General features: G+C 43.4%; 1 protein-coding gene across 5 annotated transcripts in view; it reads left to right on the forward strand.

Annotated features, from left to right (window-relative positions):
• GRIK4 (glutamate ionotropic receptor kainate type subunit 4) overlaps positions 1-22,266 on the forward strand; it is a 478,818-nt gene that overhangs the window by 41,269 nt on the left and 415,283 nt on the right. For 3 of the 5 annotated variants that reach the window (XM_053670672.1, XM_053670675.1, XM_053670674.1), the window contains exon 2: positions 11,762-11,851. The exons of 1 other annotated variant lie outside the window; for it this stretch is intronic. The gene's annotated coding sequence lies outside the window, so the exon portion shown is untranslated. The remainder of the gene's footprint in view (positions 1-11,761; positions 11,852-22,266) is intronic. One more of the 5 variants, XM_053670673.1, reaches the window with a different exon arrangement.

Consider the following 22,266-nt stretch of genomic DNA (forward strand, 5'->3'; position numbering starts at 1 on the left):
GGTTCTCTTTGGAAGTCAAAGGATTTCTTGATGTCCAGTGCCTGTTCTTGTACCTACCATTTCAAAAATAGCCTGATTCCTGTCCCCTAGAGATGCATTCAGAGGAAGGGGAATACAGTGTGGATTGGAGCTCAGCACCTTGAGGGGGCTTGGCACAACATGTCCCCATGGGTGTCCTGCCACATGGGGTAGGTACAGAGGACAATTGGTGTCCATGGCACATACATGCATGGGGAGGGGCTTGGGACTGGCTGCCGGTCTCAGCTTTACTATTAACCTTACGTGCTTTACTGTGTCGCTTAACCTTTTTGAATCCAAAATAAGCAACCCCCTCCACCTCCCAAAGTCTTCTTAAATCAGGAGAGATATCTTGGCCATGGGGGTCTCCCCTGAGGAGTGAGGCCTCCCTGCTCCACACCCCAGCCTGGAGCATCAGTGCTGGGAAGAGGAGTCCCAATGACACCTAGCTTTGCAAATCCACAGGGACTCTGTACAGGTGAGTTGGATGGCTGCTGTAGTACCAGGCATCCTCTTTTAAAGGCTTGAGACTGCTCACAAGATCTTAGGATCTTCTTGCCCTAAGATCCAGCAAAGGGGCAGGCAGCTTGAAAAGTGCCTACAGCTTGAGGAGAGGAACTGAATTGTGTGGCTTTAGGGCAAGGGCTGGAGGGGCAGCTTTCTCCAGTAGAAACATGCTAGCATGTACCATTGTTCTTTTGCTGAGCCCTAATCCTACCCATTCTGCAGGTGCAGGTAAGCACCAAATCTGAGTCTCAGTCAACCTGGCTAATATAACTCACTCCACCCTGGTCCTTCCCAGAGACCCACCCCACCTAACTTGCACATGTGCCAGAACCTCTTTCAGCAGCTGTTCCTACTAAGCTGCTAGTTTTGGCCTAGGCTGCAAACATCTCTAAAATCTTTTAAAGACCCACAGACCCCAAACAAACAGTGGCTGGATTCACATTGCCTTGCACAACTCACTAATGGCAGCTGGCCTGGGTTCCCAGCATAACCTGTCCCAAGTACCACTAAGCTCAGCACAGGCAGCTAACAACCACACATAACTATAGCTCCTACAAGGTGGCCTTTGGCTGGGCACAGGCTATGACTGACTTGAGCCTGAATTGGAGCCCCTCCCAAGAAGCCCCAGAGTGAACACACCTGGTGGCCAGCTCAGAGCCACACCAAAGCACCCAATTAGCTGCATAACTGACACACCCACAGGTTGAACTCTGTGACATTGCTCTTACTAATGTTTTTTTTTTCAATGTGTCTCTTTGGGCAAGAAAAACAAACATAAAACTTCATCAAAGTTTGTGCACAGCAAGGAAAACCATTAACACAATATAAAGGAATAGTCTAAAGAATGGGAGGTGAAATTTTCAATGATACATCCTATAGAGGATTAAAATACAAAATATATAAAGAACTTGTACAACTTCACACCAAAAACAAACAAACAAAACAATCCCATTAAAAATTGGGCAGAGGACCTGAACAGGAATTACTCAAGAGAACAGTCACATGGCCAATAGACTTAGGAAAAGGTACTCAGTGTTACTAATCATCAAAGAAATGCATATAAAACCACAATGAGTTCTTACCCCTGTCAGAATGGCTCTCCATAGTAAGTCAGTGAACAACAGTTGTTGGCAAGAATGTGTAGAAATGGGAAACCCAGTGCAATGTGAGTGGGATGTAAATTGGTTCAGCAACTATGGAAAAACAGTATGGAGTTTCCTCAAAAAACTGAAAATAAAACTATTCAGTACCGTATGACCCAGTAATCCCACTTCTGGGTACTTACCTGAAAAAATTTAAAACACTAATTTGAAAAGACATATGTACCCCTATGTTCATTGCAGCATTATTTACAATAGCCAAAATATGGAAGAAACCTAAGTGTCCATCAATAGAGGATTAGATAAAGAATGTGTGGGAAATATATACAGTGGAATATTTTTTGGCTATAAAAAATGAAATCTTACCATTTGTGACATCATGGATAGACATAGATGGTATGCTAAGTGAAATAAGTCAAAGACAAATACTGTTATGGTTTCACTTAGATTGGAATCTAGAAAACAAGAGAAACAAGAAACAGTCTCATAGATAAAGAGAACTGGTTGATGGTTGCCAGTTGGGAGGGTGGTTGGTGTGGTGGGTGAAAAAGGTGAAGGGATTAGAAAGTATAGTTTGGCAGTGACAAAATAGTCCTGGGACATAGATTACAGGACATGGAATCTAGTTAACAATATTGTAATGATTATGTGTGGTGCCAGGTGGGTACTAGTCTTATCAGGGGAAGCACTTCGTAAATTATGAAATGTCCAACTGCTATGCTGTATACCAGAAACTGATATGATTTTGAATGTCAGCTACAATTGAAAAACAAACAAACTAGGGGTGCCCTGATATAGGACCAGTGAAAATAGGTAGATCATGTGTGTTTTTGAGCCCAGAATATCATATCATTCATTATCAGAGACAGTTTATGCTCTAAAAGAACTGTGGATAGTCAGCAGTAGCAACTTTATTCTTTACCAGGAAAGCCTTGGTGATTCTCCCAGCATGTTCTGCCATCTCTTTCAGTGTCAGGGTGGTAGGCAGGTGCTGGTGTTAGATGACAGAATCTCAACCTTGAGCTGCTGCATGAGCTCCTGCCCCTACTAGGTTTTGTTTTTCTCTAAGTTTCTCTTCCCACTCCTCAAAGTGGTGTGTAGCATAGTATCAAGGAGGAGGTCTTCACTATCAAGAGAATACTTTTTCCTCTGCTATGCTCCATAGGTTTATATGACAGTAATTCATTCCCTCTGCTTCATTAATTGTTAACAACAGTCATGTTCCACCTCATGTCAGTTTAGCTCGATGTTGCGGCCTCTTATTCTTCCTCATTAGCCACTCTCTTTTCCCCTCCATCTTGCCACCCTTCCCTAGGTCCCCAGCCTCCTGGGACATTCATTTCCTGGTATGAACTGACATCTCCCTTGAGCTGACTCCATCCAGGCTACCTCCTGCCACAGAAGGAACCAGCCTCCTACTGCTGCTGCAGAGTTGGTCTGATTGAGGCTTAAGTTATCCTGATTATTTTGGAGCTGCTTGATGGCAGAATTCAGGGACTTGGGTCAGACTGTTTTTCTCTGTGGCTCTGTCAGTGGTTTCTGGGCCACATATTATGACCACAGAGACTTCAGGGACTGGAAGGAGCCCTTAGAGGCCATTTCCATCCCTGGCCTCTCCCAGTGGCAAGTATCTTTTGAGCACCAGAGAAGGAACCCTCTCCCTGCCCAGTGCTCTCTCATTCAGCATGGCATCCCTTCTATCTGCTTGTAGTCTTCTGGCTGCAGCATCTAGTTCTGCCCATTGGGGGAAAGAAAGCAATACATCTGCTGTTAGAATTGCCCACCTCTGGTGCTGTGCTTCTGCCTTTGCCAGCCTCTTCCCCGAACTGCTTGTTTGCGGTTTCTCAGACTCTTTGCTGGTGGGGTGACAGGGGTACCAAGTTAAGACATCCAAATTAATTTTGCAAGTAAAATTTCATCAGTTGACCTATAAAGGGCTTCACTAAATCAAGACAGTATTATACCTCATGTGTGCCCTGAGTCATTCATCATGTAAGTCAGCTCCTAAAATGCCAGCCAGGCTTAGACCAAAAAAGAGAAGTATTCCTGGTCCCCAGATTTTTCATTTGAGAGGATTCTCTTTGCTCTTTTGCTTATGATAATGTCAAGAAGTCATCATTGGTGGTACTCAAAGTCAGGGTGAGATGGATCTGAAACCAAATCTCTGCTTTGAGATACTTGCTGTGCAAGTCTGTACCAATTACTCAATTACTCTGAGCCTCAGTTTTTTATGTATAAAATGGAAATGATATTTTTATTACAGGGCTGTTATGAAGTTAAATAAGAGAGTCTACATGAAGTACCTGTATTATAATAAATGCTCTATAAATGATAGTTCCTTTCCCACGTGTGAAGTAAGTTAAAAACCTTATGTGTGTTTGATTTACAACAAAAATGAGAAAATGAACAAGATTGTATACAAGTAACAGTTAAATGTGTCTAGCTGATGGGGGAGGGAGATGGGCTCAAGAGACATTTCAGTGGGCTATTTTCACCTTCCAGACATTGTATGGGGTTCATAGGTTGGTCCCTCCATTGTGTCTTACTTTCTTGCTCTGGCCCCTGTTTGTGAGTGTTTGGTTTGGTGATGGTAATGTGCTCTTACTTTTCTGCTGGTTACTCTTACTGTTACCTTTCCAGGCAGCAGCTGAATAGAGCCATTTATGATGTGGCAAAGGGAGATGGAGGAACCTTCTCTGCTATCACCTGACAACTAGAGAAATCTGGGAGTGGTGACTCCAGGTGACAACAGAGGCTCTCTTAGGCTAGGTGGTGGCAATTCTGCTCTAAGCATGGCCTCCAGGGATCTGGAGAACTGAGGCTCTGGGTTCCCCAGGGCTGCTGTATGAGGGTGGTGCAGGCTCTGGAGCTCCCCCTGCCTACCGCTGTGTGTGGATGTGGCATGTTGTCACCTTCAAGAAACTTTTGTGCTGGGGCCTGGGTAGAGAGGGCCAGGCAGAGTCTTCTTGTCTAACAGGAGCTCCCTGTCTGACTGATTGACTGACTGTCGTGCTTAATAGTGATGTTAGTTACAGAACCGGCTCCTCAGGCACCAAACTTTAAAAATGTATACATATTTTGGCTATGTTCATTAAATATTTCCAAGCAAATGGACATAAGAAAAGTATGACTAATGTGCATGCTTTCCTAAGCAGTATATTCAGAACACAATTTAATCATTTTTATTACTCAGGGTCATTGTTATAAATGTGCTGATGCATGGGTCCTCCAGAAGCTAGCAGGGTGTCTGTTTCCCTTCCACACCAAGTGGTCCAAGACTGGTGACATTCCTAGGATCTTTATTCACTTTTTATGATTTTCTTCTCTTTCCCACTTTATCTATTGCCTCGTCTTTGCCAGCCTACCTTCCTCCCTGTTATGCATTTAGTATGAATAAACTCAGCAGTAGGCCTAGAATAGGGCCTGAGAGGATCTCTCTTGTTTGTTCTAAGGAATTTTATTTTTTTATCTCAGTGGAGTTGAGCCACTAGCTAGGTGGTCTTACTGTTCTGCCTGGTGTTGGTGCCACATTGTTTGCATATATGTGTAGGTTTCCAAATAGACTTTCAGATAGTAGTGGATAAGGGACCTGGCTTCACACCTGCTATGCTCTTCCCAGAGTAGGGCTCCATGTATAGCAAAGACCCTACACATATGTGCACATTGAATTTGTTCATGGACCTACCTAACGAGATGTAGAATTAAATTGAATATAGCATTAGAAAGAAAGAGAATATTTCCATCATGCAAACAAGAGAGAGAGTTTGGTAGTGGGTAAAGTTAGTAAAACTATGTTTCTAATTTCAGTCCCTCCATTTACAAGTAGGGTGATCTTACTCTGTGCCTCAGTTTCCTGGTCTCAAAAGCAGAATGATTATAGTGGCTACCTCATAGGGTTGTGAGGAATAAATGAGATCCTGGATTTTAAAATTGCTTAGCACAGTGCCTGGAACATAATGTGTTCAGTGATTCTAATAACAACAAAATAGTAATATAAAAAATTTCAGATGTTTGATTTGGTGCATAAGCAATGGGGATGGTTTGAGCTTCGTGGAGGTTTTTCTGGGGTTGGCCCTGGTCCTTTCTGCCCAGCATTTCAGCTCCCTCCATCCCCCTTCCCTGCCTCTGAAGGGTCTGTATTTAGCCTCAGCTCTAGAAGGATATTAATGTAGAAGTGTTAAGTTGGAGATTTCCATGCTTTTGATAACAGACATTTGGAAAATTAAATATTTCTGTCAAATGTGCCATAAATCATAGCTATTTAGAAAATGAGAAATTAAAATTGCAAACAAGCTAGGTAGGAAGCAAGCTGTACAGCCCCTGGCGTGTGGTCTCAGGTGAGGGTGGGTGGACCAAAGGGCTCCCAGTGACCACAGCTTTTGAGTGAGAGTAGGAGCAGGCCCTGGGCTAAAGGCTGACAGGAGAGGGTTAGTTTCTGCAGGCCATCATCTCAGCAGACTTTGAAGTTCTGAAGGATTTGATGGAGGCATCTCTCTTTGTGTTCTAGATCTGCATCAGGGCCACCCTTGCTGGGCTTCATGCCCTCCTCTCTCTTCTTTCCCTCCTGCCAGCCCACCAGCTAGGCCTTTCTTCTCTCCCTCTGTGTCAGAGGGAGCATGTGGTGCCGTTGACAACAGCAGTCCTGTTAGGTCCTTCTGCTACTGGAGAGCCACATGGGAAAGGTGGAGCCTATTCTGGGACACCGCAGAGTACCTTGTAGGCATCCTCTGCCCCAGTAGAGGCAAAAGCTGTGAGTCTCTGTAATACAGGAGGTTAAGCCCAGGGATCACAACTCTTCGTTTGGAGAAGCTGAACAAATGACAAGGAGGACTGGATGGAGCAGACACAGTCTTTATTACTCACATGATAGGGAGCACCAACAGCAGATACACAACAGATCAGCAAAGCAGGACCTCTCCTCCCTTAGCCGGAGACTTGTTTTAGGGGTTCCAGATGAAGGGGGCATGTGTTCTACCTCAGTGTGTATGTGCAGAAAGAAAAAAAGTCAAGAGGCAGTCACAGGACAGGAATCCACCCCCAGAAGAAGGTAAGGAGGGAATTAGAATCTGTTTCCAAAGCAATGCACATTCTTCTGGCCAGGGGCCCTGTGGCCAGCCTTCCATTACAGGGTTTGGAAGAGCCATAACTAGCACAACCCCACAGTCTCATATATAGAAAGTGTTTCCCATACTACACAGAGGGCAGCATATGTGTCCCCAGCAAAGAGGAGATTTGGGTAAGGTCTTTTTACATACATATGATTCTGTCTTCCATCCCCACAACCCCTTGTCTTCTCCCCTAAGCACCAGGATGACCCAGAGAGACATAGCCACCCTCAGCTTCATCTGTGTTTCTGTTTCCTGCCTTCTCACCAATTCCTGAATCAGGATTTGACTCTTAGCTATTACACTATACACATTTGATGATGGCCTGGGCGAATCCATCACTCATTCTTTGTGACCCACTTGGAAACGGCTACCAACAAAACAAAGCTTATCTGGGGAGAACAGCCAGGGGTGGTGAAGAGACTCAGAACTATGTCTTATTCATCCTTTCATGCATGTGTTTACTCAGCAATTATTAATAAGTGTTTAGAATGTGTCACATGTGCTGGGAACAGAGAAAATACAAATAATAAAGAGAAGAATCCATTTCAGATAGTGTTGGGCATTGTGCTAATCCTTTAAACATATTAATTAACTTGACCCTAATTAATTTGAGCCTTAAGATATAGTTATTATCCATTTAAATAAGGTAACTGTGATTCAGAGAAATTAAGTGATCTTGCCAGATGGGAGAGCTGAGAATCAAACCCACATCTGACTTTTAAATCACTTTTGAAATCACTTTTAATCACCAGCCAATAAAGCCTTATTGAAAAGTCAGTAGGCCTTGCCCCTAGAAGCTCACAGTCTGGTAAGAGAGCAGATGAGTGTATCTGAGGGGTGAACTCAGCTGAGGATGAATGGCAAGGAGCCACAGAATTCTTCTAGTTCACAGGTGGCAAACACAAGGCCCGCAGGCAGAATCCAGCCCTCCACCTTATTTAATCTGGCCCAGCACCTTGTTTCTACCTGGCAGCAGCACTGAGCTCTTGCTTAACTGTTAAGGAGTAGTTACATATAAACAGTCCTAAAATTACATTTGGCCCTTTGAAGGTGACTTCGAGGCTGATGTGGCCCCCGGTGAAAATAAGTTTGACACCCCTGTTCTAGGAGGTGATAACCTGGACTGAATCAAGGATGACAGCCTGGGGTAGAAAGGGATTTAGGGTATTGTGAAGCTGGAAGACAGCTTCAATAAACACAAAGAAGTAAGTAAGGACTTGTGTTTGGGTAACAGCAAGTAGGCTGGAGTCAAGGTGCAAGAGGAGAGGTAGCAGAGGGCAGATCATGAGGGACCTTGTCCATCTGGCTAAAGGCTGCATGGATCCACTGCAGGAATTTATACAAAAGGGAACAAGATGGATCTTCTGGGTGGTTAGATAGGATACAGAAAAACCACAAAGCTGCTGGAGACATAAATGTGAAATGTGTAGCTTAAGCTAAGTTCTGGAAATGGACATATTTGAGAAATTCTTTAATCAACAGAACTCAGTGATGATGAGACCTGGTGGTGTCATGTGTGGAGGAGGGGGGAGCAAGGCCTGGGGGATCAGAATAGGCAGTCAGTCCCCAAATATGTGTGGTCCACTTGCTTAGTGGCAGTGGGGCCCTTACCATGGACACTGGCCCTGTTCTGGCCTTATATGGATGAAGTAAATGCATTGTGACTAATAGGCTTAGGATGCATGAGACTATTGAGATGTCAGTGAAATAGACAGGGACTCAGTTGGCGCAGGTTCCAGGAACTGGGCTGGGGAAGTGTATTTCCCACCTCAACGTTTCTTCATGGAAAACCCCTTTTTTTGTCAATTACAAGTGAATAGACTCTCTGTCTTAGACATATGGACAGTCAGTAGCTAGTATTGGCCTCTCTTTTCCTGTGTGCTCTAGGAATTGCTCCAGCAAGCACTACTTTTGGACTTTGCTTCTAGGTTACTAGCATATGGCCATTTGGAAGGCAACTGGCCCTCAGCCTAGCTTCAGAAGAGCTGCAGAATTCTGGAGGTGGGAGGGTTCTTCCAGGCTCCCCAGACCCCTGCTTCTCTGGAGAGCAGCTTCTGGGACCTGGATGAAATTTGTGGCCAAGTTGAGGCTTGTAAAAGGGGATGAGACAGTACCTGTATTTTTAGGTCGTAAGGAGGTAAGTAGGGTGGACAGGCAGCCTTACTTCCTGGGGTGAAATGTGAACTTTTGAAAACTGTTGGCCAAAAGCTATGTTCAGTCTTAGGCCAAACTAAGCCAAGGGCTTGGAGAAAGGAAAAACAGTTGTCTTCATGCTATGAGTGGGATGGGTGGGCTTTGTTCACCTTCCAGCTAGCTTTCTCCCTCACCTTAGTGGACTTAAGCACTCTGGAACTCTGTCCTTTTGCCCTCTTACTTCCAAGGAAATTAGGTATGGCATTTCCCTTATTCAGCCCTGAATTCTTCTCTACCCTTCTTGGAGCTTCAGAAAAGTCCACCTCTTGTTCCAACATAGAACTCATGAATCCCCACCCACTTTTTCTCTCACTGTTTGTACTAGTTCTGGCACCTACCACACCTGGGGCAATTATGTCTTTGAGGTATTCCATGAGCATAGTCACCATCCATTTGTACTACCAGCTGACTTGCAGGGCTTGACACATTATCTGTTCATTTGGACTAGATGCCCCAGGGGTGTCTCATGCATTTAGCACACATTCCCAGAGAGCTTTTTAAAGCCTGGCGGTTGGGAGGTGGATAGTGAAACAATGCCTGTAGTGGGAAAGTTGGTGTGGGAGAGGTGATATCCAGAGGAGTAGATTGTTGGTCTGAGGAGGTGCCCCAGCACTTAGCATTTTGTTGGTGGAGGGACAGCCTGGACACCCCCTACTCAGCCCCAGGGTGCATTAGGCCTTTACTCTAGCAATTCCCGCAGCTCAGATTGCACCAGGCAGCAGCCCTTTGTTATGGCAAAATGCCCTCACTGAAGAGTCTGCCTTTCAAAGCAATTAGCTGCCACAAGTTTCTATTTGTAAACTTATGGGCCAGAGAATCTGCATGGCTCACTGGCAAGAAGGAAGTGGTTACTACACAAGGAACACTGGAGGGGACCATGGTCCTAATGAGAGGGTTTGGCTGAGTATAAAGGTGAGTGGAGGATAGGGGCCCACCCACCTCAAGTGCCTCTGCTTCCCTGCCCCTTGCATGGACATTGCCCTAGAAGTGGGCTCAGAACACAAGATTGGGAAAGGTTGTATTACCAGAGAGCAGACACGGGTCTCCTGGATAAGCATCCTCTTCTCCACAGTGTTAGATTGGCTTTGTCTCTCACTGTGGTGCCATAGCTCCCAGTCCCAGGACTTCCTGTATCCACAGACCCTGGGCACTCACCCACCCCCCATGAGATGAGGCAAGCTGAACTCAGAATGCTAATGCACCCACCTGTCCACATCTCCTTATTTTTAAAGGACCGTTGGTAGGCAGCTGTAGCAGCTGCTGCAGCAGGTAATTCACTGGACAGATGGACACCGGTGTGGAGGTTGATGTTCACAGTGAGAACAGGCATCCTTCTCCCTGCCTGGTACCCTAAAGATTCCCCAGCCAGATGATGAACAAGCATGGGCCTTTTGGAATCAGGCTACTTTGGTCCCATTGCAGGACTTCCTACAAAGGCAGGTCTTTGTTTATGGCTCTTTTGGATCTTTCCCCCATTTCCTTCTCTTCCTACCTCCTCCCCACTTCTGTCTTTCTGCTCAGGAGGGGTGGAGGGAAGGGCAGGGAAGGGCTGCTGGGTGGGCTGGGCAGAGACTGCTAGGGAGTACTAACAGTTCACCTTCCAATCCCAGTTATTCTGTTGGGAAACCTTTGCAAGTGAATCTGTTATATACATCAGGGCACAGACAGTGGTTCTGAGGCAGGTGTGGGAGGACAGACTTTGGAACCACATCATCCAGCCACCCAGAGGTGGTGTGCTGCCAGCAGGCATTGGCATTCAGACTGTCACCAAGCAGGGCTTCGCTGGCCAAGTTGCCACCAGCTGCTGACTTCATTAATGCTCATCTCATGGAGAGGGCAGTCAGGAACCATAAGTAGCAGAGATATATCAACAACCTCCCTGGAAACTGGCTTTTCAATGAGCTACTGCATCTCCTCCCTCTTTATTTAGCAAGAGGGAGCTGGACAAGTTGTTACAAGTTCAGGGAAAGCCATAAAATATGGCTTTGTATTAGTGTGGCAAATTCTATTAAACCAAGAGAAAGGATAACTGAAACATGACAGCCATGTGAGTGGTGCCTCCTGAATTAATAATGACCCAATCTTGTTCTGAACCATCCCTGCATTGGCCAACAGAATATAAAGCATTTAACAGATCCGGTATTGTACTACAGAGGTACGACAGAGAACAGCTGAGTGAGGAGGGCCAGATAGGGGAAGAGGACTAACTCAGGCCTCTGCTCACTTGCTAATGAAATCCAAGCAGAAATACAGTTTGGCTTCTGGTTTTATCTCATTAATTACTCCTGACCTCCTGGCTCTCTTCTTCATCTCTGTCTTTGTACTTATAATTCAGAGGCAGTATCTGGCCACAGGGGAAAACTTAACTTATAGCCCATTAGTTAGTAGGGAATGGACAAAGTCATCTTTTCCTTAAGGGAGTAAAAAGCAGAAACAGAAATGTAGGAGAAAATGCTAAGTCTAGTGGCCCTTCTAAGCTAGGAGGATGACTTTGGTAGTTAAGCCCGAAAGGGGTGATATCATGTTTACTAGGCATTAGTTATGTGCCACACCTGTCCTTATTTTAATGCTAGAGATCTGAGTGAGGCCCAGAGAGATTAAGTCATATATCCAAGCTGTAGAAAATGGCAGCTTGCATTTCTAATTTGGTCTTTCAGACTCCAAAGCCTTTGCTTTGCCTCTTACCCTGGGCCTCATTTTTTTTTTTTTAACAAATGAAAAGCAAAAAAAAAAATCTTCATTTGGAGAGGCCATTTTGTGAGAAATTTTAGCTCTTCAGCTGTGAGGGATTTCAAGAGATCTTCTAAGTGAAATATTATTTATTCTGCTTTTCAGAGAAAGTGACCGGGGCCCAGAGATATTAAGGGACATCATTCATCCAGGAAGTGACTGAGTAAGAACAGACCTCACATTCCTTCCTACTGGGTAAGGTCTCAGAAGTCAGATAAATCCACACTGTATGAATATAGGGTCTATTTAAGATGTCTGCAGGCTAACCTGTGAACTTAGTTGGTCTAATATGGGGTGTGGTCTGGGCCCTCTAGAGTTGGAATAAAGCAGGTGCTTAGTATATGTACATCACATACTATGCCAACAATATGCAAACACTTTTTTTGACTTTAGGTTTTGTTTTTAAAAAAGATTATAATTTTTAAGAGCAATTTTTTCTGTGTTTTTTAATATTTTATTGATTATGCCATTACAGTTGTTCTATTTCTCCCCTTCATTCCCCTCCACCCTGCACACCCCCTCCCCCACCATTGCCCCCCTTTAGTTTATGACCATGTGTCTCAAGTTCTTTAGATTCTATATTTCCCATACTATTCTTGCCCTCCCCCTATTTTCTACCTACCGTCTATGCTACTTATTTTCTGTACCTTCTCCCCCCTTCTCCTCCCACTCCCCTGTTGCTAACCCTCCATGTGATCTTCATTTCTATAGTTCTGTTCCTGATCTAGCTGTCCTCTTAGTTTGCTTTTGTTTTAGGTGTGGTTCTTAATAACTGTGAGTTTGCTGTCCTTTCACTGTTCCTCTTTTTTATCTTCTTTTTCTTAGATAAGTCCCTTTAACATTTCATATAATAAGGGCTTGGTGATGATGAACTCCTTGAATTTGATCTTATCTGAGAAGCACTTTACCTGCCCTTCCATTCTAAATGAAAGCTTTGCTGGATAGAGCAATCTTGGTTGTAGGTCTTTGGATTTCATGACTTGGAATACTTCTTCCAGCCCCTTCTTGCCTGTAAGGTCTCATTTGAGAAATCAGCTGACAGTCTGATGGGAAGTCCTTTGTAGGTGACTTCCCCCTTAGCTCTTGCTGCTTCTAGGATTCTCTCCTTCATTTGAATCTTGGCTAATGTAATTATGATGTGCTTTGGTGTGTTCCTTCTTGGGTCCAACTTCTTTGGGACTCTGTGAGCTTCCTGGATTTCCTGGAAGTCTATTTCCTTTGCCAGATTGGGGAAGTTCTCCTTAATTATTTGTTCAAATAAGTTTTCCACTGTGGCTCTTCCTCTTCCCCTTCTGGTACCCCTATAATTCAGATGTTGGAACACTTAAAATTGTCCTGGAGGTTCCTAAGCCTCTCATTTTTTTGAATTCTTGTTCCTTCATGCTTTTCTGTTTGCTCATTTTTTTTCCCTTTCTGGTCCACTCCTTTGATTTGAGTCCCAGTTTCCTTTCCATTACTATTGGTTTCCTGTGCATTTCCATTCATTTAAATTAATTTACCCTTCATATGTTCCTCTAATTTGTGACTAAAATCAACCAGTTCTGTGAGCATCCTGATCACCAGTGTTTTGAACTGTGCATCTGAAAGTTTGGCTATTTCTTCATCACTTAGAGTTATGGGCTCTGAGGCTTTGAGATCTTCTTGAGCCATTTTTGGTCTGTTCTTGCCCATTAAGTATGAGGAGCGGAGCCTTAGGGGCAGGACAGGGCCACTAGGGCAGGGTTGCTGGGTTGTGATGCTGTATGTGGGGCGGAGTCAGAGCCAGGAAATGGCGGCCCCCCTCTGCTGCCTCCCATCGCTGGGGCCTGCTTGGTCCTGTCTCACTGCCCACTCCCTCGCCAGTCTATCTGCGCAGGAATGCGCCACCACAGTCAACCCGCTGTCCTGTGCCTTCGCTGGGTCCACTAGTTGCTCCCTGGGTCATTCACTGGGTCCGCCCTTTGCAACCCCACGCCTGGGTTCCACGAGCCTGAGTCCATCTGACCGAGTTTTCCTGTGCAACCCTGCTCCACCAGCTGCTGGCTTCGCTCCTCTAACCGGTCAGGCTGAAGAATTCGTTGTTATCAGACTTCCGAAAAGTTCAATTTTTCTGTGTTCTGGCTGTGTTTTCTGTTGCTAATATTTTGTTGTCTCTCAACTTGGTTGTGAGAGAAAGCACGACGTCTCCACCTATGCCTCCATCTTGGCAGAAGTCTCCTGTTGACTTCTTAATGATGGCCATTCTGACTGGTGTGAGGTGGTAGGTATCTCACTGTGGTTTTAATTTGCATCTCTCTGATGGCTAGTGATATTGAGCATCTTTTCATGTCTCTGGGCCCTCTGTATGTCCTTCTTGGAGAAGTGTTTTTTCAGGTCCTTTGCCCATTTTTTAGTTGGGTTGCTTGTCTTCCTAAAGTGGAGTTGTGTGAGTTCTTTATACATTTTGGAAATTAAACCCTTGTCCGAGATTTATTTGCAAATGTATTTTCCCATATGGTTGGCTTCCTTTTCATTTTGCTGATGTTTTCTTTAGCCATGTAGAAACTTTCTGTTTTGATGAAGTTCCATTTGTTTATTCTTTTCTTCATGTCTCTTGCTCCGGGGGAATGTGTTGGTGAAAATATTGCTATATAGAATATCTGAGAATTTTCCCACCTATGTTCTCCTTTAGCACTTTTATGGTGTTGTGCCTTATATCTAAGTCTTTTATCCATCTTGAGTTTATTTTTGTGTATGGTGTAAATTGGTGGTCAAGTTTCATTTTTTTGCATGTAGCTGTTCAGATCTCCCAACACCATTTGTTGAAGATACTATTATTACTCCTTTTTGTGCTTATCCCATTGTCAAATATTAATTGACCATACAGATTTGGATTTATTTCTGGGCTATTTTGTTCCATCAATCTATTCATGTCAATGGTATTGGCATAAGAACAGAACAGGTGGGTGTCTGTTCTTATACCAGTACCAAAGTGTTGTGATTACCATGGTCACAGGTGGGCACAGGTAACCAGGTTCTCAGTGACAGGGACAAAGACTTGAATCGAACACCCAGAGTTTATAGCAGAGAACATGGGAGCAGACCAACTCCAAGCAGAGATTGACTTTATAGGCTGAAGGGACTCTATTCTTATAGGGTGGATCCTTCCTGGCTAGTTTTGGCAGGCTTTTACTCTGACAAGTAGTTGTAAAACTACTGCACATGTGGTCTCCCATGGTTTTCCCAGATTGGCCACCAAGGAAGGGGGTTCCACAATGTTACCTAGTTGATCCCCCCTTCTCCTGGAGTCCCCCTCTACTAGGTTCACCTTTCCCTTCACCAGGGAATTATAGCTCTTTATGTTAGAGATTGGTGAAAAGGAAAGGAATTATTTATTCAAGTTATACAGACTTAAGAGTAATGACTTAATGTCTTCATAAAAATCCCAAAGTTCCTTAAAACACCCACAAATATAAACAGTCTTTCTTTACCCCCTTTGCCCAGTCCAAGGTACTGTATCTCAGAAAAAGAAATAGAAAGCCACATGGTGATTCTCTGCCAAAGCTGCATGATGATTCTTATGGCTTCGGGGGTTGGGGATGCTCCTCCCACTCTGGCCAAAGCTGTGTGGTTCTCTCTGCTAAAGCTACATGGTGATTTTCTCTCACAGGCCTGCGGGAGTCCCCATTCTGGCTAAAAGTGCATGGTTCTCCCCCCAATGGCTGCCACGCACGTCTGCCTTTAAATCTCCGTGCCAATCTTCCTCTACAGTCTCATTTCTGACTCCGCGCACAATCAGCTACACCCACCAGGACTCCCATATCCTCCCGGCTTTACTGGGCTGCCATAGTGAGTCTGGGCAGGCATGGCCCCATGGTGTGGAGCCAGTCATCTCCAAGCTCTCACACAGGTGCTGTAATGGGGGGGGCTGAGAGTTGCCTCCCAGTTACATCTTGGGTAGAAATCACTCCCTTCTCCCTGGCTCAAAGTATGGCCATTCTAGAGGTTATCTGTGAAACTGTTGCTATGCAAAACAACTCAATGGCCCTGCTCCATGTATACCATCCCCTCACCTCAGACTTGTGGGGGTAAGGACATCCTATATTTTTTAATATTCCCTGGACACCCTGAGTTCTAGACCCCAGTGCAAATTTTTCTTTTGGGGCCCCCTGTCTGCACCCTCCTACAAATCCCCCCTTTCATATATACAACCCATTTATAATCATATAAAGGGACAATGGGTGAAGGTCTCATCTTTTTGTAGCTACTTCCAGCTTGACATGGATGTTGTCCTACCTACCCTTGGGTCATGAGTTTCCTGAGTTGGGGTGAAGCATAAGAGGGCATCTTTCCTGTGAGGGGAAGGACCTTACAGAATCCAGGTCAGTCAGCTGTCACCAGGAACTTGCAGGCTCGATGTCCAAAGGCTGGCATTACTGGACAGTTGGCATCCTCATCGTATTCTGGAGGTAACAGATATGGCAAGACAGTTGGAAGGCACAATTAAATCATGACCACTAAATGACAAAGGCAGGGACTTAGACAAAGAATGGCTTATCTGGAAGAAGGTGTAAAAGACATGCTACACCTATTCAAACCCCATTGTGGCCCACTATACTTAGCTCAGGCTGAGAGGAATATTTTAGGATTTCTCCCTTTTCAGATTTCTGGGCTCTTTCTGTCTAAGCCATTAGGACAGAAAAGGGAAAATCAGTTCAAAGTGAAGCCCACAGACTCCCCCAGCCTTTCACCAAACCAGCCACTTAGTTCAGCCAAACCATTAAGTCTTGAGCAGCAATGATGAAGATGGGCTTTTTAAATGAGATCTATATTTCAAGCAATCACTCAGGTAATGATGTCATAGGTATATGCCCTATGAAAACAGAAGGAAGAACACACATGTCAATTCACACAGCAGTTCCCAAGCCAGTCTCTGTGCCTGTGAGACTGTCTTTTCAGAAGACACCCAGTTACAAGGCCTTTGCTACAATGACGTCTAATAGTGGCAATTAGGTAGGTCCTTTGTGCCTGTAAATTGAACATCTTTGGTGATATTACAAACCCAGTTTCAACTTCCAAATGAAAACAAACTTTCAAGTCAGTTAGCCGTGCCATTCTGACATCCAGTACTGAGCATTGTGATTTTCCTTGAACCACAATTTTTCTCTCTGAGATCACCCTCATTGACATCGAAGGGACTACATTGAGTCCAGCTTTTAATTTTGCCTATTTGTTTGCATAAACTCACCAAGAGCAGCCTGGATCATCTATGATCTTTAAGTCTGCTTTGCTGGAATTCACCTTTAGATTGACTTTTTAGTTCACCCCTTAGAGCACAGAAGCAGAGCCACACATCTGCAATCTGGCTTGGCCTGTACCAGTTGTTTCACTGAAATCCTTGAGCCTCCATTGTGCCTACAGGTTCCTTTTTAGCCATCTTTCAGGAGAGCAACTTTCGTTCCTTCCCTGGAAAGACTGCCACAAACCACACAACCAACCTAAGTACAAGGCTTTTCTTGTGGGCTTTTGCTAGCTTCTCAAGTCAATCCCAGTTCCTCAGGGCTTTCTGGTAATGACCAGAACCCAGACATGCCTCCTTCAAGTGTGACATTCCAGTCAAAGTCCTGGTTAACAAAACCACTATTAATGACTGGTCTTACTGGATATACGCAAAGAAACCTCATGTCATCACTCATTTCTTCAGCATGCCAAATTCTGGAGGGATCAGGTAGGGAGAAAACCACAAAGCTTGAAGGAAAATCCTTTTCCTTCTACTTAAACTCAGTACCTGGCAGCTAAAAGTCGCTAGCACTATAGGCATCTTCCACTAAAAGTCCCTGGGTTTTCAGGGGCATCCTGCAGCTTTCTGAGGCTTAGATCTTGGAAACACCCTATAAATCAGATGGTCACCCTTGGACCCCAGTTCATGACCTTCAGAACCAGAGCCATTTTATCAGAACCAGTTGCACAGAGAACCTGACTGGTGCAGTGCCCACAGAACAGTAACACACAGCCCATAATCTGGAGAGAAGACTTAGCCCACCACCTTGCCCAGTTCCAAGGTGGTGGAACTCAGGTGACTCATCATCCAAGATGGCTATGTGCATGCGTGACCCATCTTCCATGGCAGCGTACCCACATGGCTTGGTGTCCAATCCCCAAAATATATGTAGGCTTGGCTTATAGAGAGAGGTTCTGAGTATGCAATTGATCTACACATTTATGGCTTCTTCTCAGATCTGCTGTTTCTCATCTGGGGAACAGCAGGTAGTCAGAATTATGTAAAAATCCCTCTATGACATACTAAAGACTAAAGTAAGAGTCTGGAAATTACTAGTGAAACAGGAAGGGTCCTCCAAAAAATACCTAACCTGTCTTTACATTGTTGTAAATCAGTTATAGAGAAGGGCACTTGTACCCTTTTAGCACCTTCAGGGCCTGCTACCTCCTTCAAGGGTAGGAGTGTAGGAGTGGTAGGGAGATAAGAAGCACCACTGCTAGTACATCCTGCAGGAATGAGTTTTTCCTCAGCTTGTAGCTTTAGATTGTCTATAGCATAAGGTGGTGGAGAGGTCAGTTCCTCTAAGGTAGGGGCAGAGACTCCAGAACTCTGGGGTTCCCTTAATCTTTCTTGAGAGACAGGTGGGGAACTAAGGAGGATATCTTCTAATTGATTAAGACTTGGGCCTGTACGTTTTGTCAGGGTAAGGCTGGAGCAAAACAAGGGATCTTGGTACAGAGCCATAAATGCCTGCACATAAGGAATTTCAGACCATTTGCCTTCCCTCCAGCAAAATAGATCTAACTGTAGCATAATATTATAATTCCTGCTCCCATTCTCAGGCCATATCTCTCTGTCCCCTAACTTATATTGGGGCAAAACAGTGTTACAAAAGAAAACTAATCTCTTCCTTTTAAAATTTTTTTGGGTCAAATTTATCCCAACTGCTAAGAATGCAACCCAATGGTGATTTGGAAGGGATGGAAGGTGTGGTTCCCATCTCGACTTCGGTGATCCTAAAGGGAAGAAAAAAAACCCCACAGATACTCCTTTGCAATCTAGAGGCGTCCCTCTTTGCTTGCCTCAGTAGGTTTCCTAGTGGGCCACAGGGCATCCCCTGCGATCCCACCGACCTACCAGATGTCTCTGGTGAAAGATTCTAGTGAGAAAGATACTCCCTTGCAATCTAGAGGCATCCCTCTTTTCTTGCTTCAGGAGCTCTCCTAATGGGTACAGGGCATCCCCTGGGATCCCACAGACCTACCAGATGTCTCTGGTGAAAGAAATCCTAGTGAGTATTGGCTGACAGAAATCTAAAAGACTTGAGAAGATTGCCATAGTCTACGTCTATTTCTTTGTTTAATTCAGAGGTTTTGAGTTCCCTGGACACCATTTTCAGGAATCATGGTCCTATACTGAGTGTCCAGGCTGCAAAGAACTGTTGGGAAGGAACCAATCAGCATGCTTGAACAATTGCCTATAATCCTGACAACCCCAAACTCACTGCTCTACTCTTGTGGCCTGAGTACATTTCCATATCTGTATTCTCCATCTGTGGAGACCCTCATTTTCCTGTAAGTTTTCAGGTCTGAGGCAAAGGAAGTGTCTTACTAGAAAAATAATTTCTGGCTCTGTAAACCATCAAGAGGGGCGCTAAAATGATCTTATTATAAAATGACTCTTTTCCAGATCACAAAGAAGGCCCTCAAGTATTCTATCTGATTTTCCAGAGCTTTAAGAAATTATACCCAAGTCTGAAATTTCCCCAGGAAAAAAACCCTCAAGAGGTGTCTAAAGCACCACTCTTAGTAATGGAGGAATTCCTCCAGTATGTTCCTCTCACAGAGGAATGATGGATCAAGAAGGGAAATTAAAATACTCTTATAGGAGCAAGTAAACCACCTTAGAATTCCAAATTCAATTAATTAGGTAAGAGTGGCTCCATGTGGCCATTCTAGCAGGTGCCTGTTAAGTGGTTCTGGACGATGTTGCTGCTTACCATGATAGTACATACATCCTGAAGATGTGAGTGGCTCATTCCTACAACTGTACTTAGTGATGGGACCATTAATGACCCAAGGTAGATATTCTTCATAAAAAGACAAAGGAATTTTTTGTACACAAAAGGCAAGTGGGGTATGAATGCAGGTATAAAGGCCAAAAGTCAGTTGGGGAGGACAAACATAAAAGACTATCTGTGAGCCTAATGAGGAGACTGCAAAAGGAAGTCATAGTGCAGGAGAGGTGTTGACTGATATCTGGTGTGGAAGGTCCAACCATGCCTAGCAGTTGACCTTCCATCAGGGAACATCAGACTCACCGAAATGGAATAGATGGCAATGGAAAGGGACATCCCAGGTGTCAAAGCAGCAAAGGGGGCTTACCACTCCAGTGTCTTCTCCTGGCTGGCTTGCCAAAACCATGGCCTTGTTATATAGTTTGATGTCAAATATTGGGATCCTTCCTACTTTGTTCTTCTTTCTCAAAATTGCTATGGCTATCCGGAGTCATTTCTGGTTCTATAGAAATTTTTGAAATGTTTGTTCTATATCTGTGAAATACATCATTGGTATTTTAATAGAGATTTTGTTGAATCTATAAATTGCTTTGGGTAGTATGGACATTTTGATTATGTTAATTCTTCCAATCCATGAATGAACATGGTGTTTGCTTCCATTTATTTGTGTCTTACTTAATTTTTTCTTTAGTATTGTGTAGTTTTTGGAGTATAGGTCTTTTACCTCATTGGTTAGATTTATTCCTAGGTGATTTATTTTTTTTCATTGTTGTTGTATAGCAAATGGGATTGTTTTTCCTGATTTCTGTTTCTGATATTTTATTGTTGGTATACAAAAATGCCTTTGATTTGTAAATATTGACTTTGTAATCCACTGTTTTTCCAAATTCACTATTCACTTCAGTAGTTTTTTGGTGGAATCTATAGGGTGTTTTATGTACACTATCATGTCATCTGCAAATAGTGACAGTTTTGCTTCCTCCTTTCCGATTTGGATGCCTTTCATTTCTTTTTCTTGTCTGATTGCTGTGGCTAGGACTTCCAGTACTGTGTTGAATAGGAGTAGTGACAGAGGGTATCCTTGTCTTGTTCTTTATCTTTGTGTGAAAGATAAAATGGTCTATTTTATTCTGGTCTATAGGCCATCTGTATGTCCTCTCTGAAGAACGGTCATACCTTCTGTCTGCTTTTTAATCAGGTTGTTTGTTTTTCTGGTATTAAGTTCTCTGAGTTCTTTATAAATTTTGGATAGTAACCTCTTATCAGATGTATCATTGGTGAATATCTTCTCACATTCAGTAAGTTGTCTTTTAATTTTGTTTATGGTTTCCTTTGCTCTGCAAAAACGTTTTAGTTTGATGTAGTCTCTATCTCCTACCCAAGGAGATAGATCATAAAAAATATTGCTACAAGTAATGTTTGATATTTTACTGCCTATATTTTCTTCTAGGACTTTTCATGGTTTCCAATCTTACATTTAAGTCTTTAATCCATTTTGATTTTTTTCCCTGTGTATGGTGTAAGAAGGTGATCTAGTTTTATTTTTTGCATGTATCTTTTCACTTTTCCCAGCACCATCTATTGAATAGACTGTCTTTACCCTATTGTGTGTTATTTTTCTCTTTTGCCAAAGGTTAGAGGTGTGAGTTTATTTCTGGGCTCTCTATTCTGTTCCACTGATCTATATGTCTGTTTTTTAAAAGATTTTATTTATTTATCTTTAGAGGGGAAGGGAAGGAGAGAGGGAGAGAAATATCTATGTATGGTTGCCTCTCATGCATTCCCTGCTGCGAACTGGCCTGAAACCCAGGCATGTGCCCTGACTGGGAATCGAACTGAGATCCTTTGGTTCACATATCTGCCCTCAATCCACTGAGCTACACCAGCCAGGGCTATATGTCTGTTTTTATGCCAGTGGCATTCTGTTTTGATTAATGTGGTCTGTTTGACAATAGGTAGCATGATTCTTCGACTTTGTTCTTTTTTCTTAAGGAAGATTACTTTTGCTTTTGGGGGTGTTTTGTGGTTCTATGTAAATTTTTGGATTTTTTACTTTAGTTCTGTGAAATACTCCCTTAGTATTTGATAGGAATTGCATTGAATCTAGATTGCCTTGGGTAGAGTCATATTAATGATATTAATTCTTCCTATGCTTTCTATCCATGAACACAGTATATGCTTCCATATATTTGTATTTCCTTCATTTTCTTTCTTCAGTGTCATATAATTGTTCAAGTACAGGTCTTTTACCTCCTTGGTTAAATTTGTTCCTTGCATCTTTGTTTTTCTTGATACAGCTGTAAATGGGGTTGTTTTCTTAGTTTCTCTTTCTGATAGTTCATTATTGGTATATAAAATGCCATTGATTTCTGAATATTAATTTTATATCTTGCTACTTTACTGAATTCATTGTCAATTCTAGTAGTTTTTGTGGAGTCTTTATGGTTTTCTATATACAGTAGTATGTCATCTGTAAATAATGACAGTTTTACTTTTTCTTTCCAATTTAGATGCCTTTTATTTCTTGTCTGATTTCTATGCCTAGGACTTTCTTAAGGGAAATGCTTTTAGTTTTTCCTCATTGAATATAATATATCCTATGAGTTTGTCATATATGGCCTTTATTATATTAAG

The sequence above is a fragment of the Artibeus jamaicensis genome, unplaced genomic scaffold (assembly GCF_021234435.1).
Source record: "Artibeus jamaicensis isolate MK-2021 breed Jamaican fruit bat unplaced genomic scaffold, CSHL_Jam_final contig_601, whole genome shotgun sequence".
NCBI classification, from domain to species: domain Eukaryota; kingdom Metazoa; phylum Chordata; class Mammalia; order Chiroptera; family Phyllostomidae; genus Artibeus; species Artibeus jamaicensis.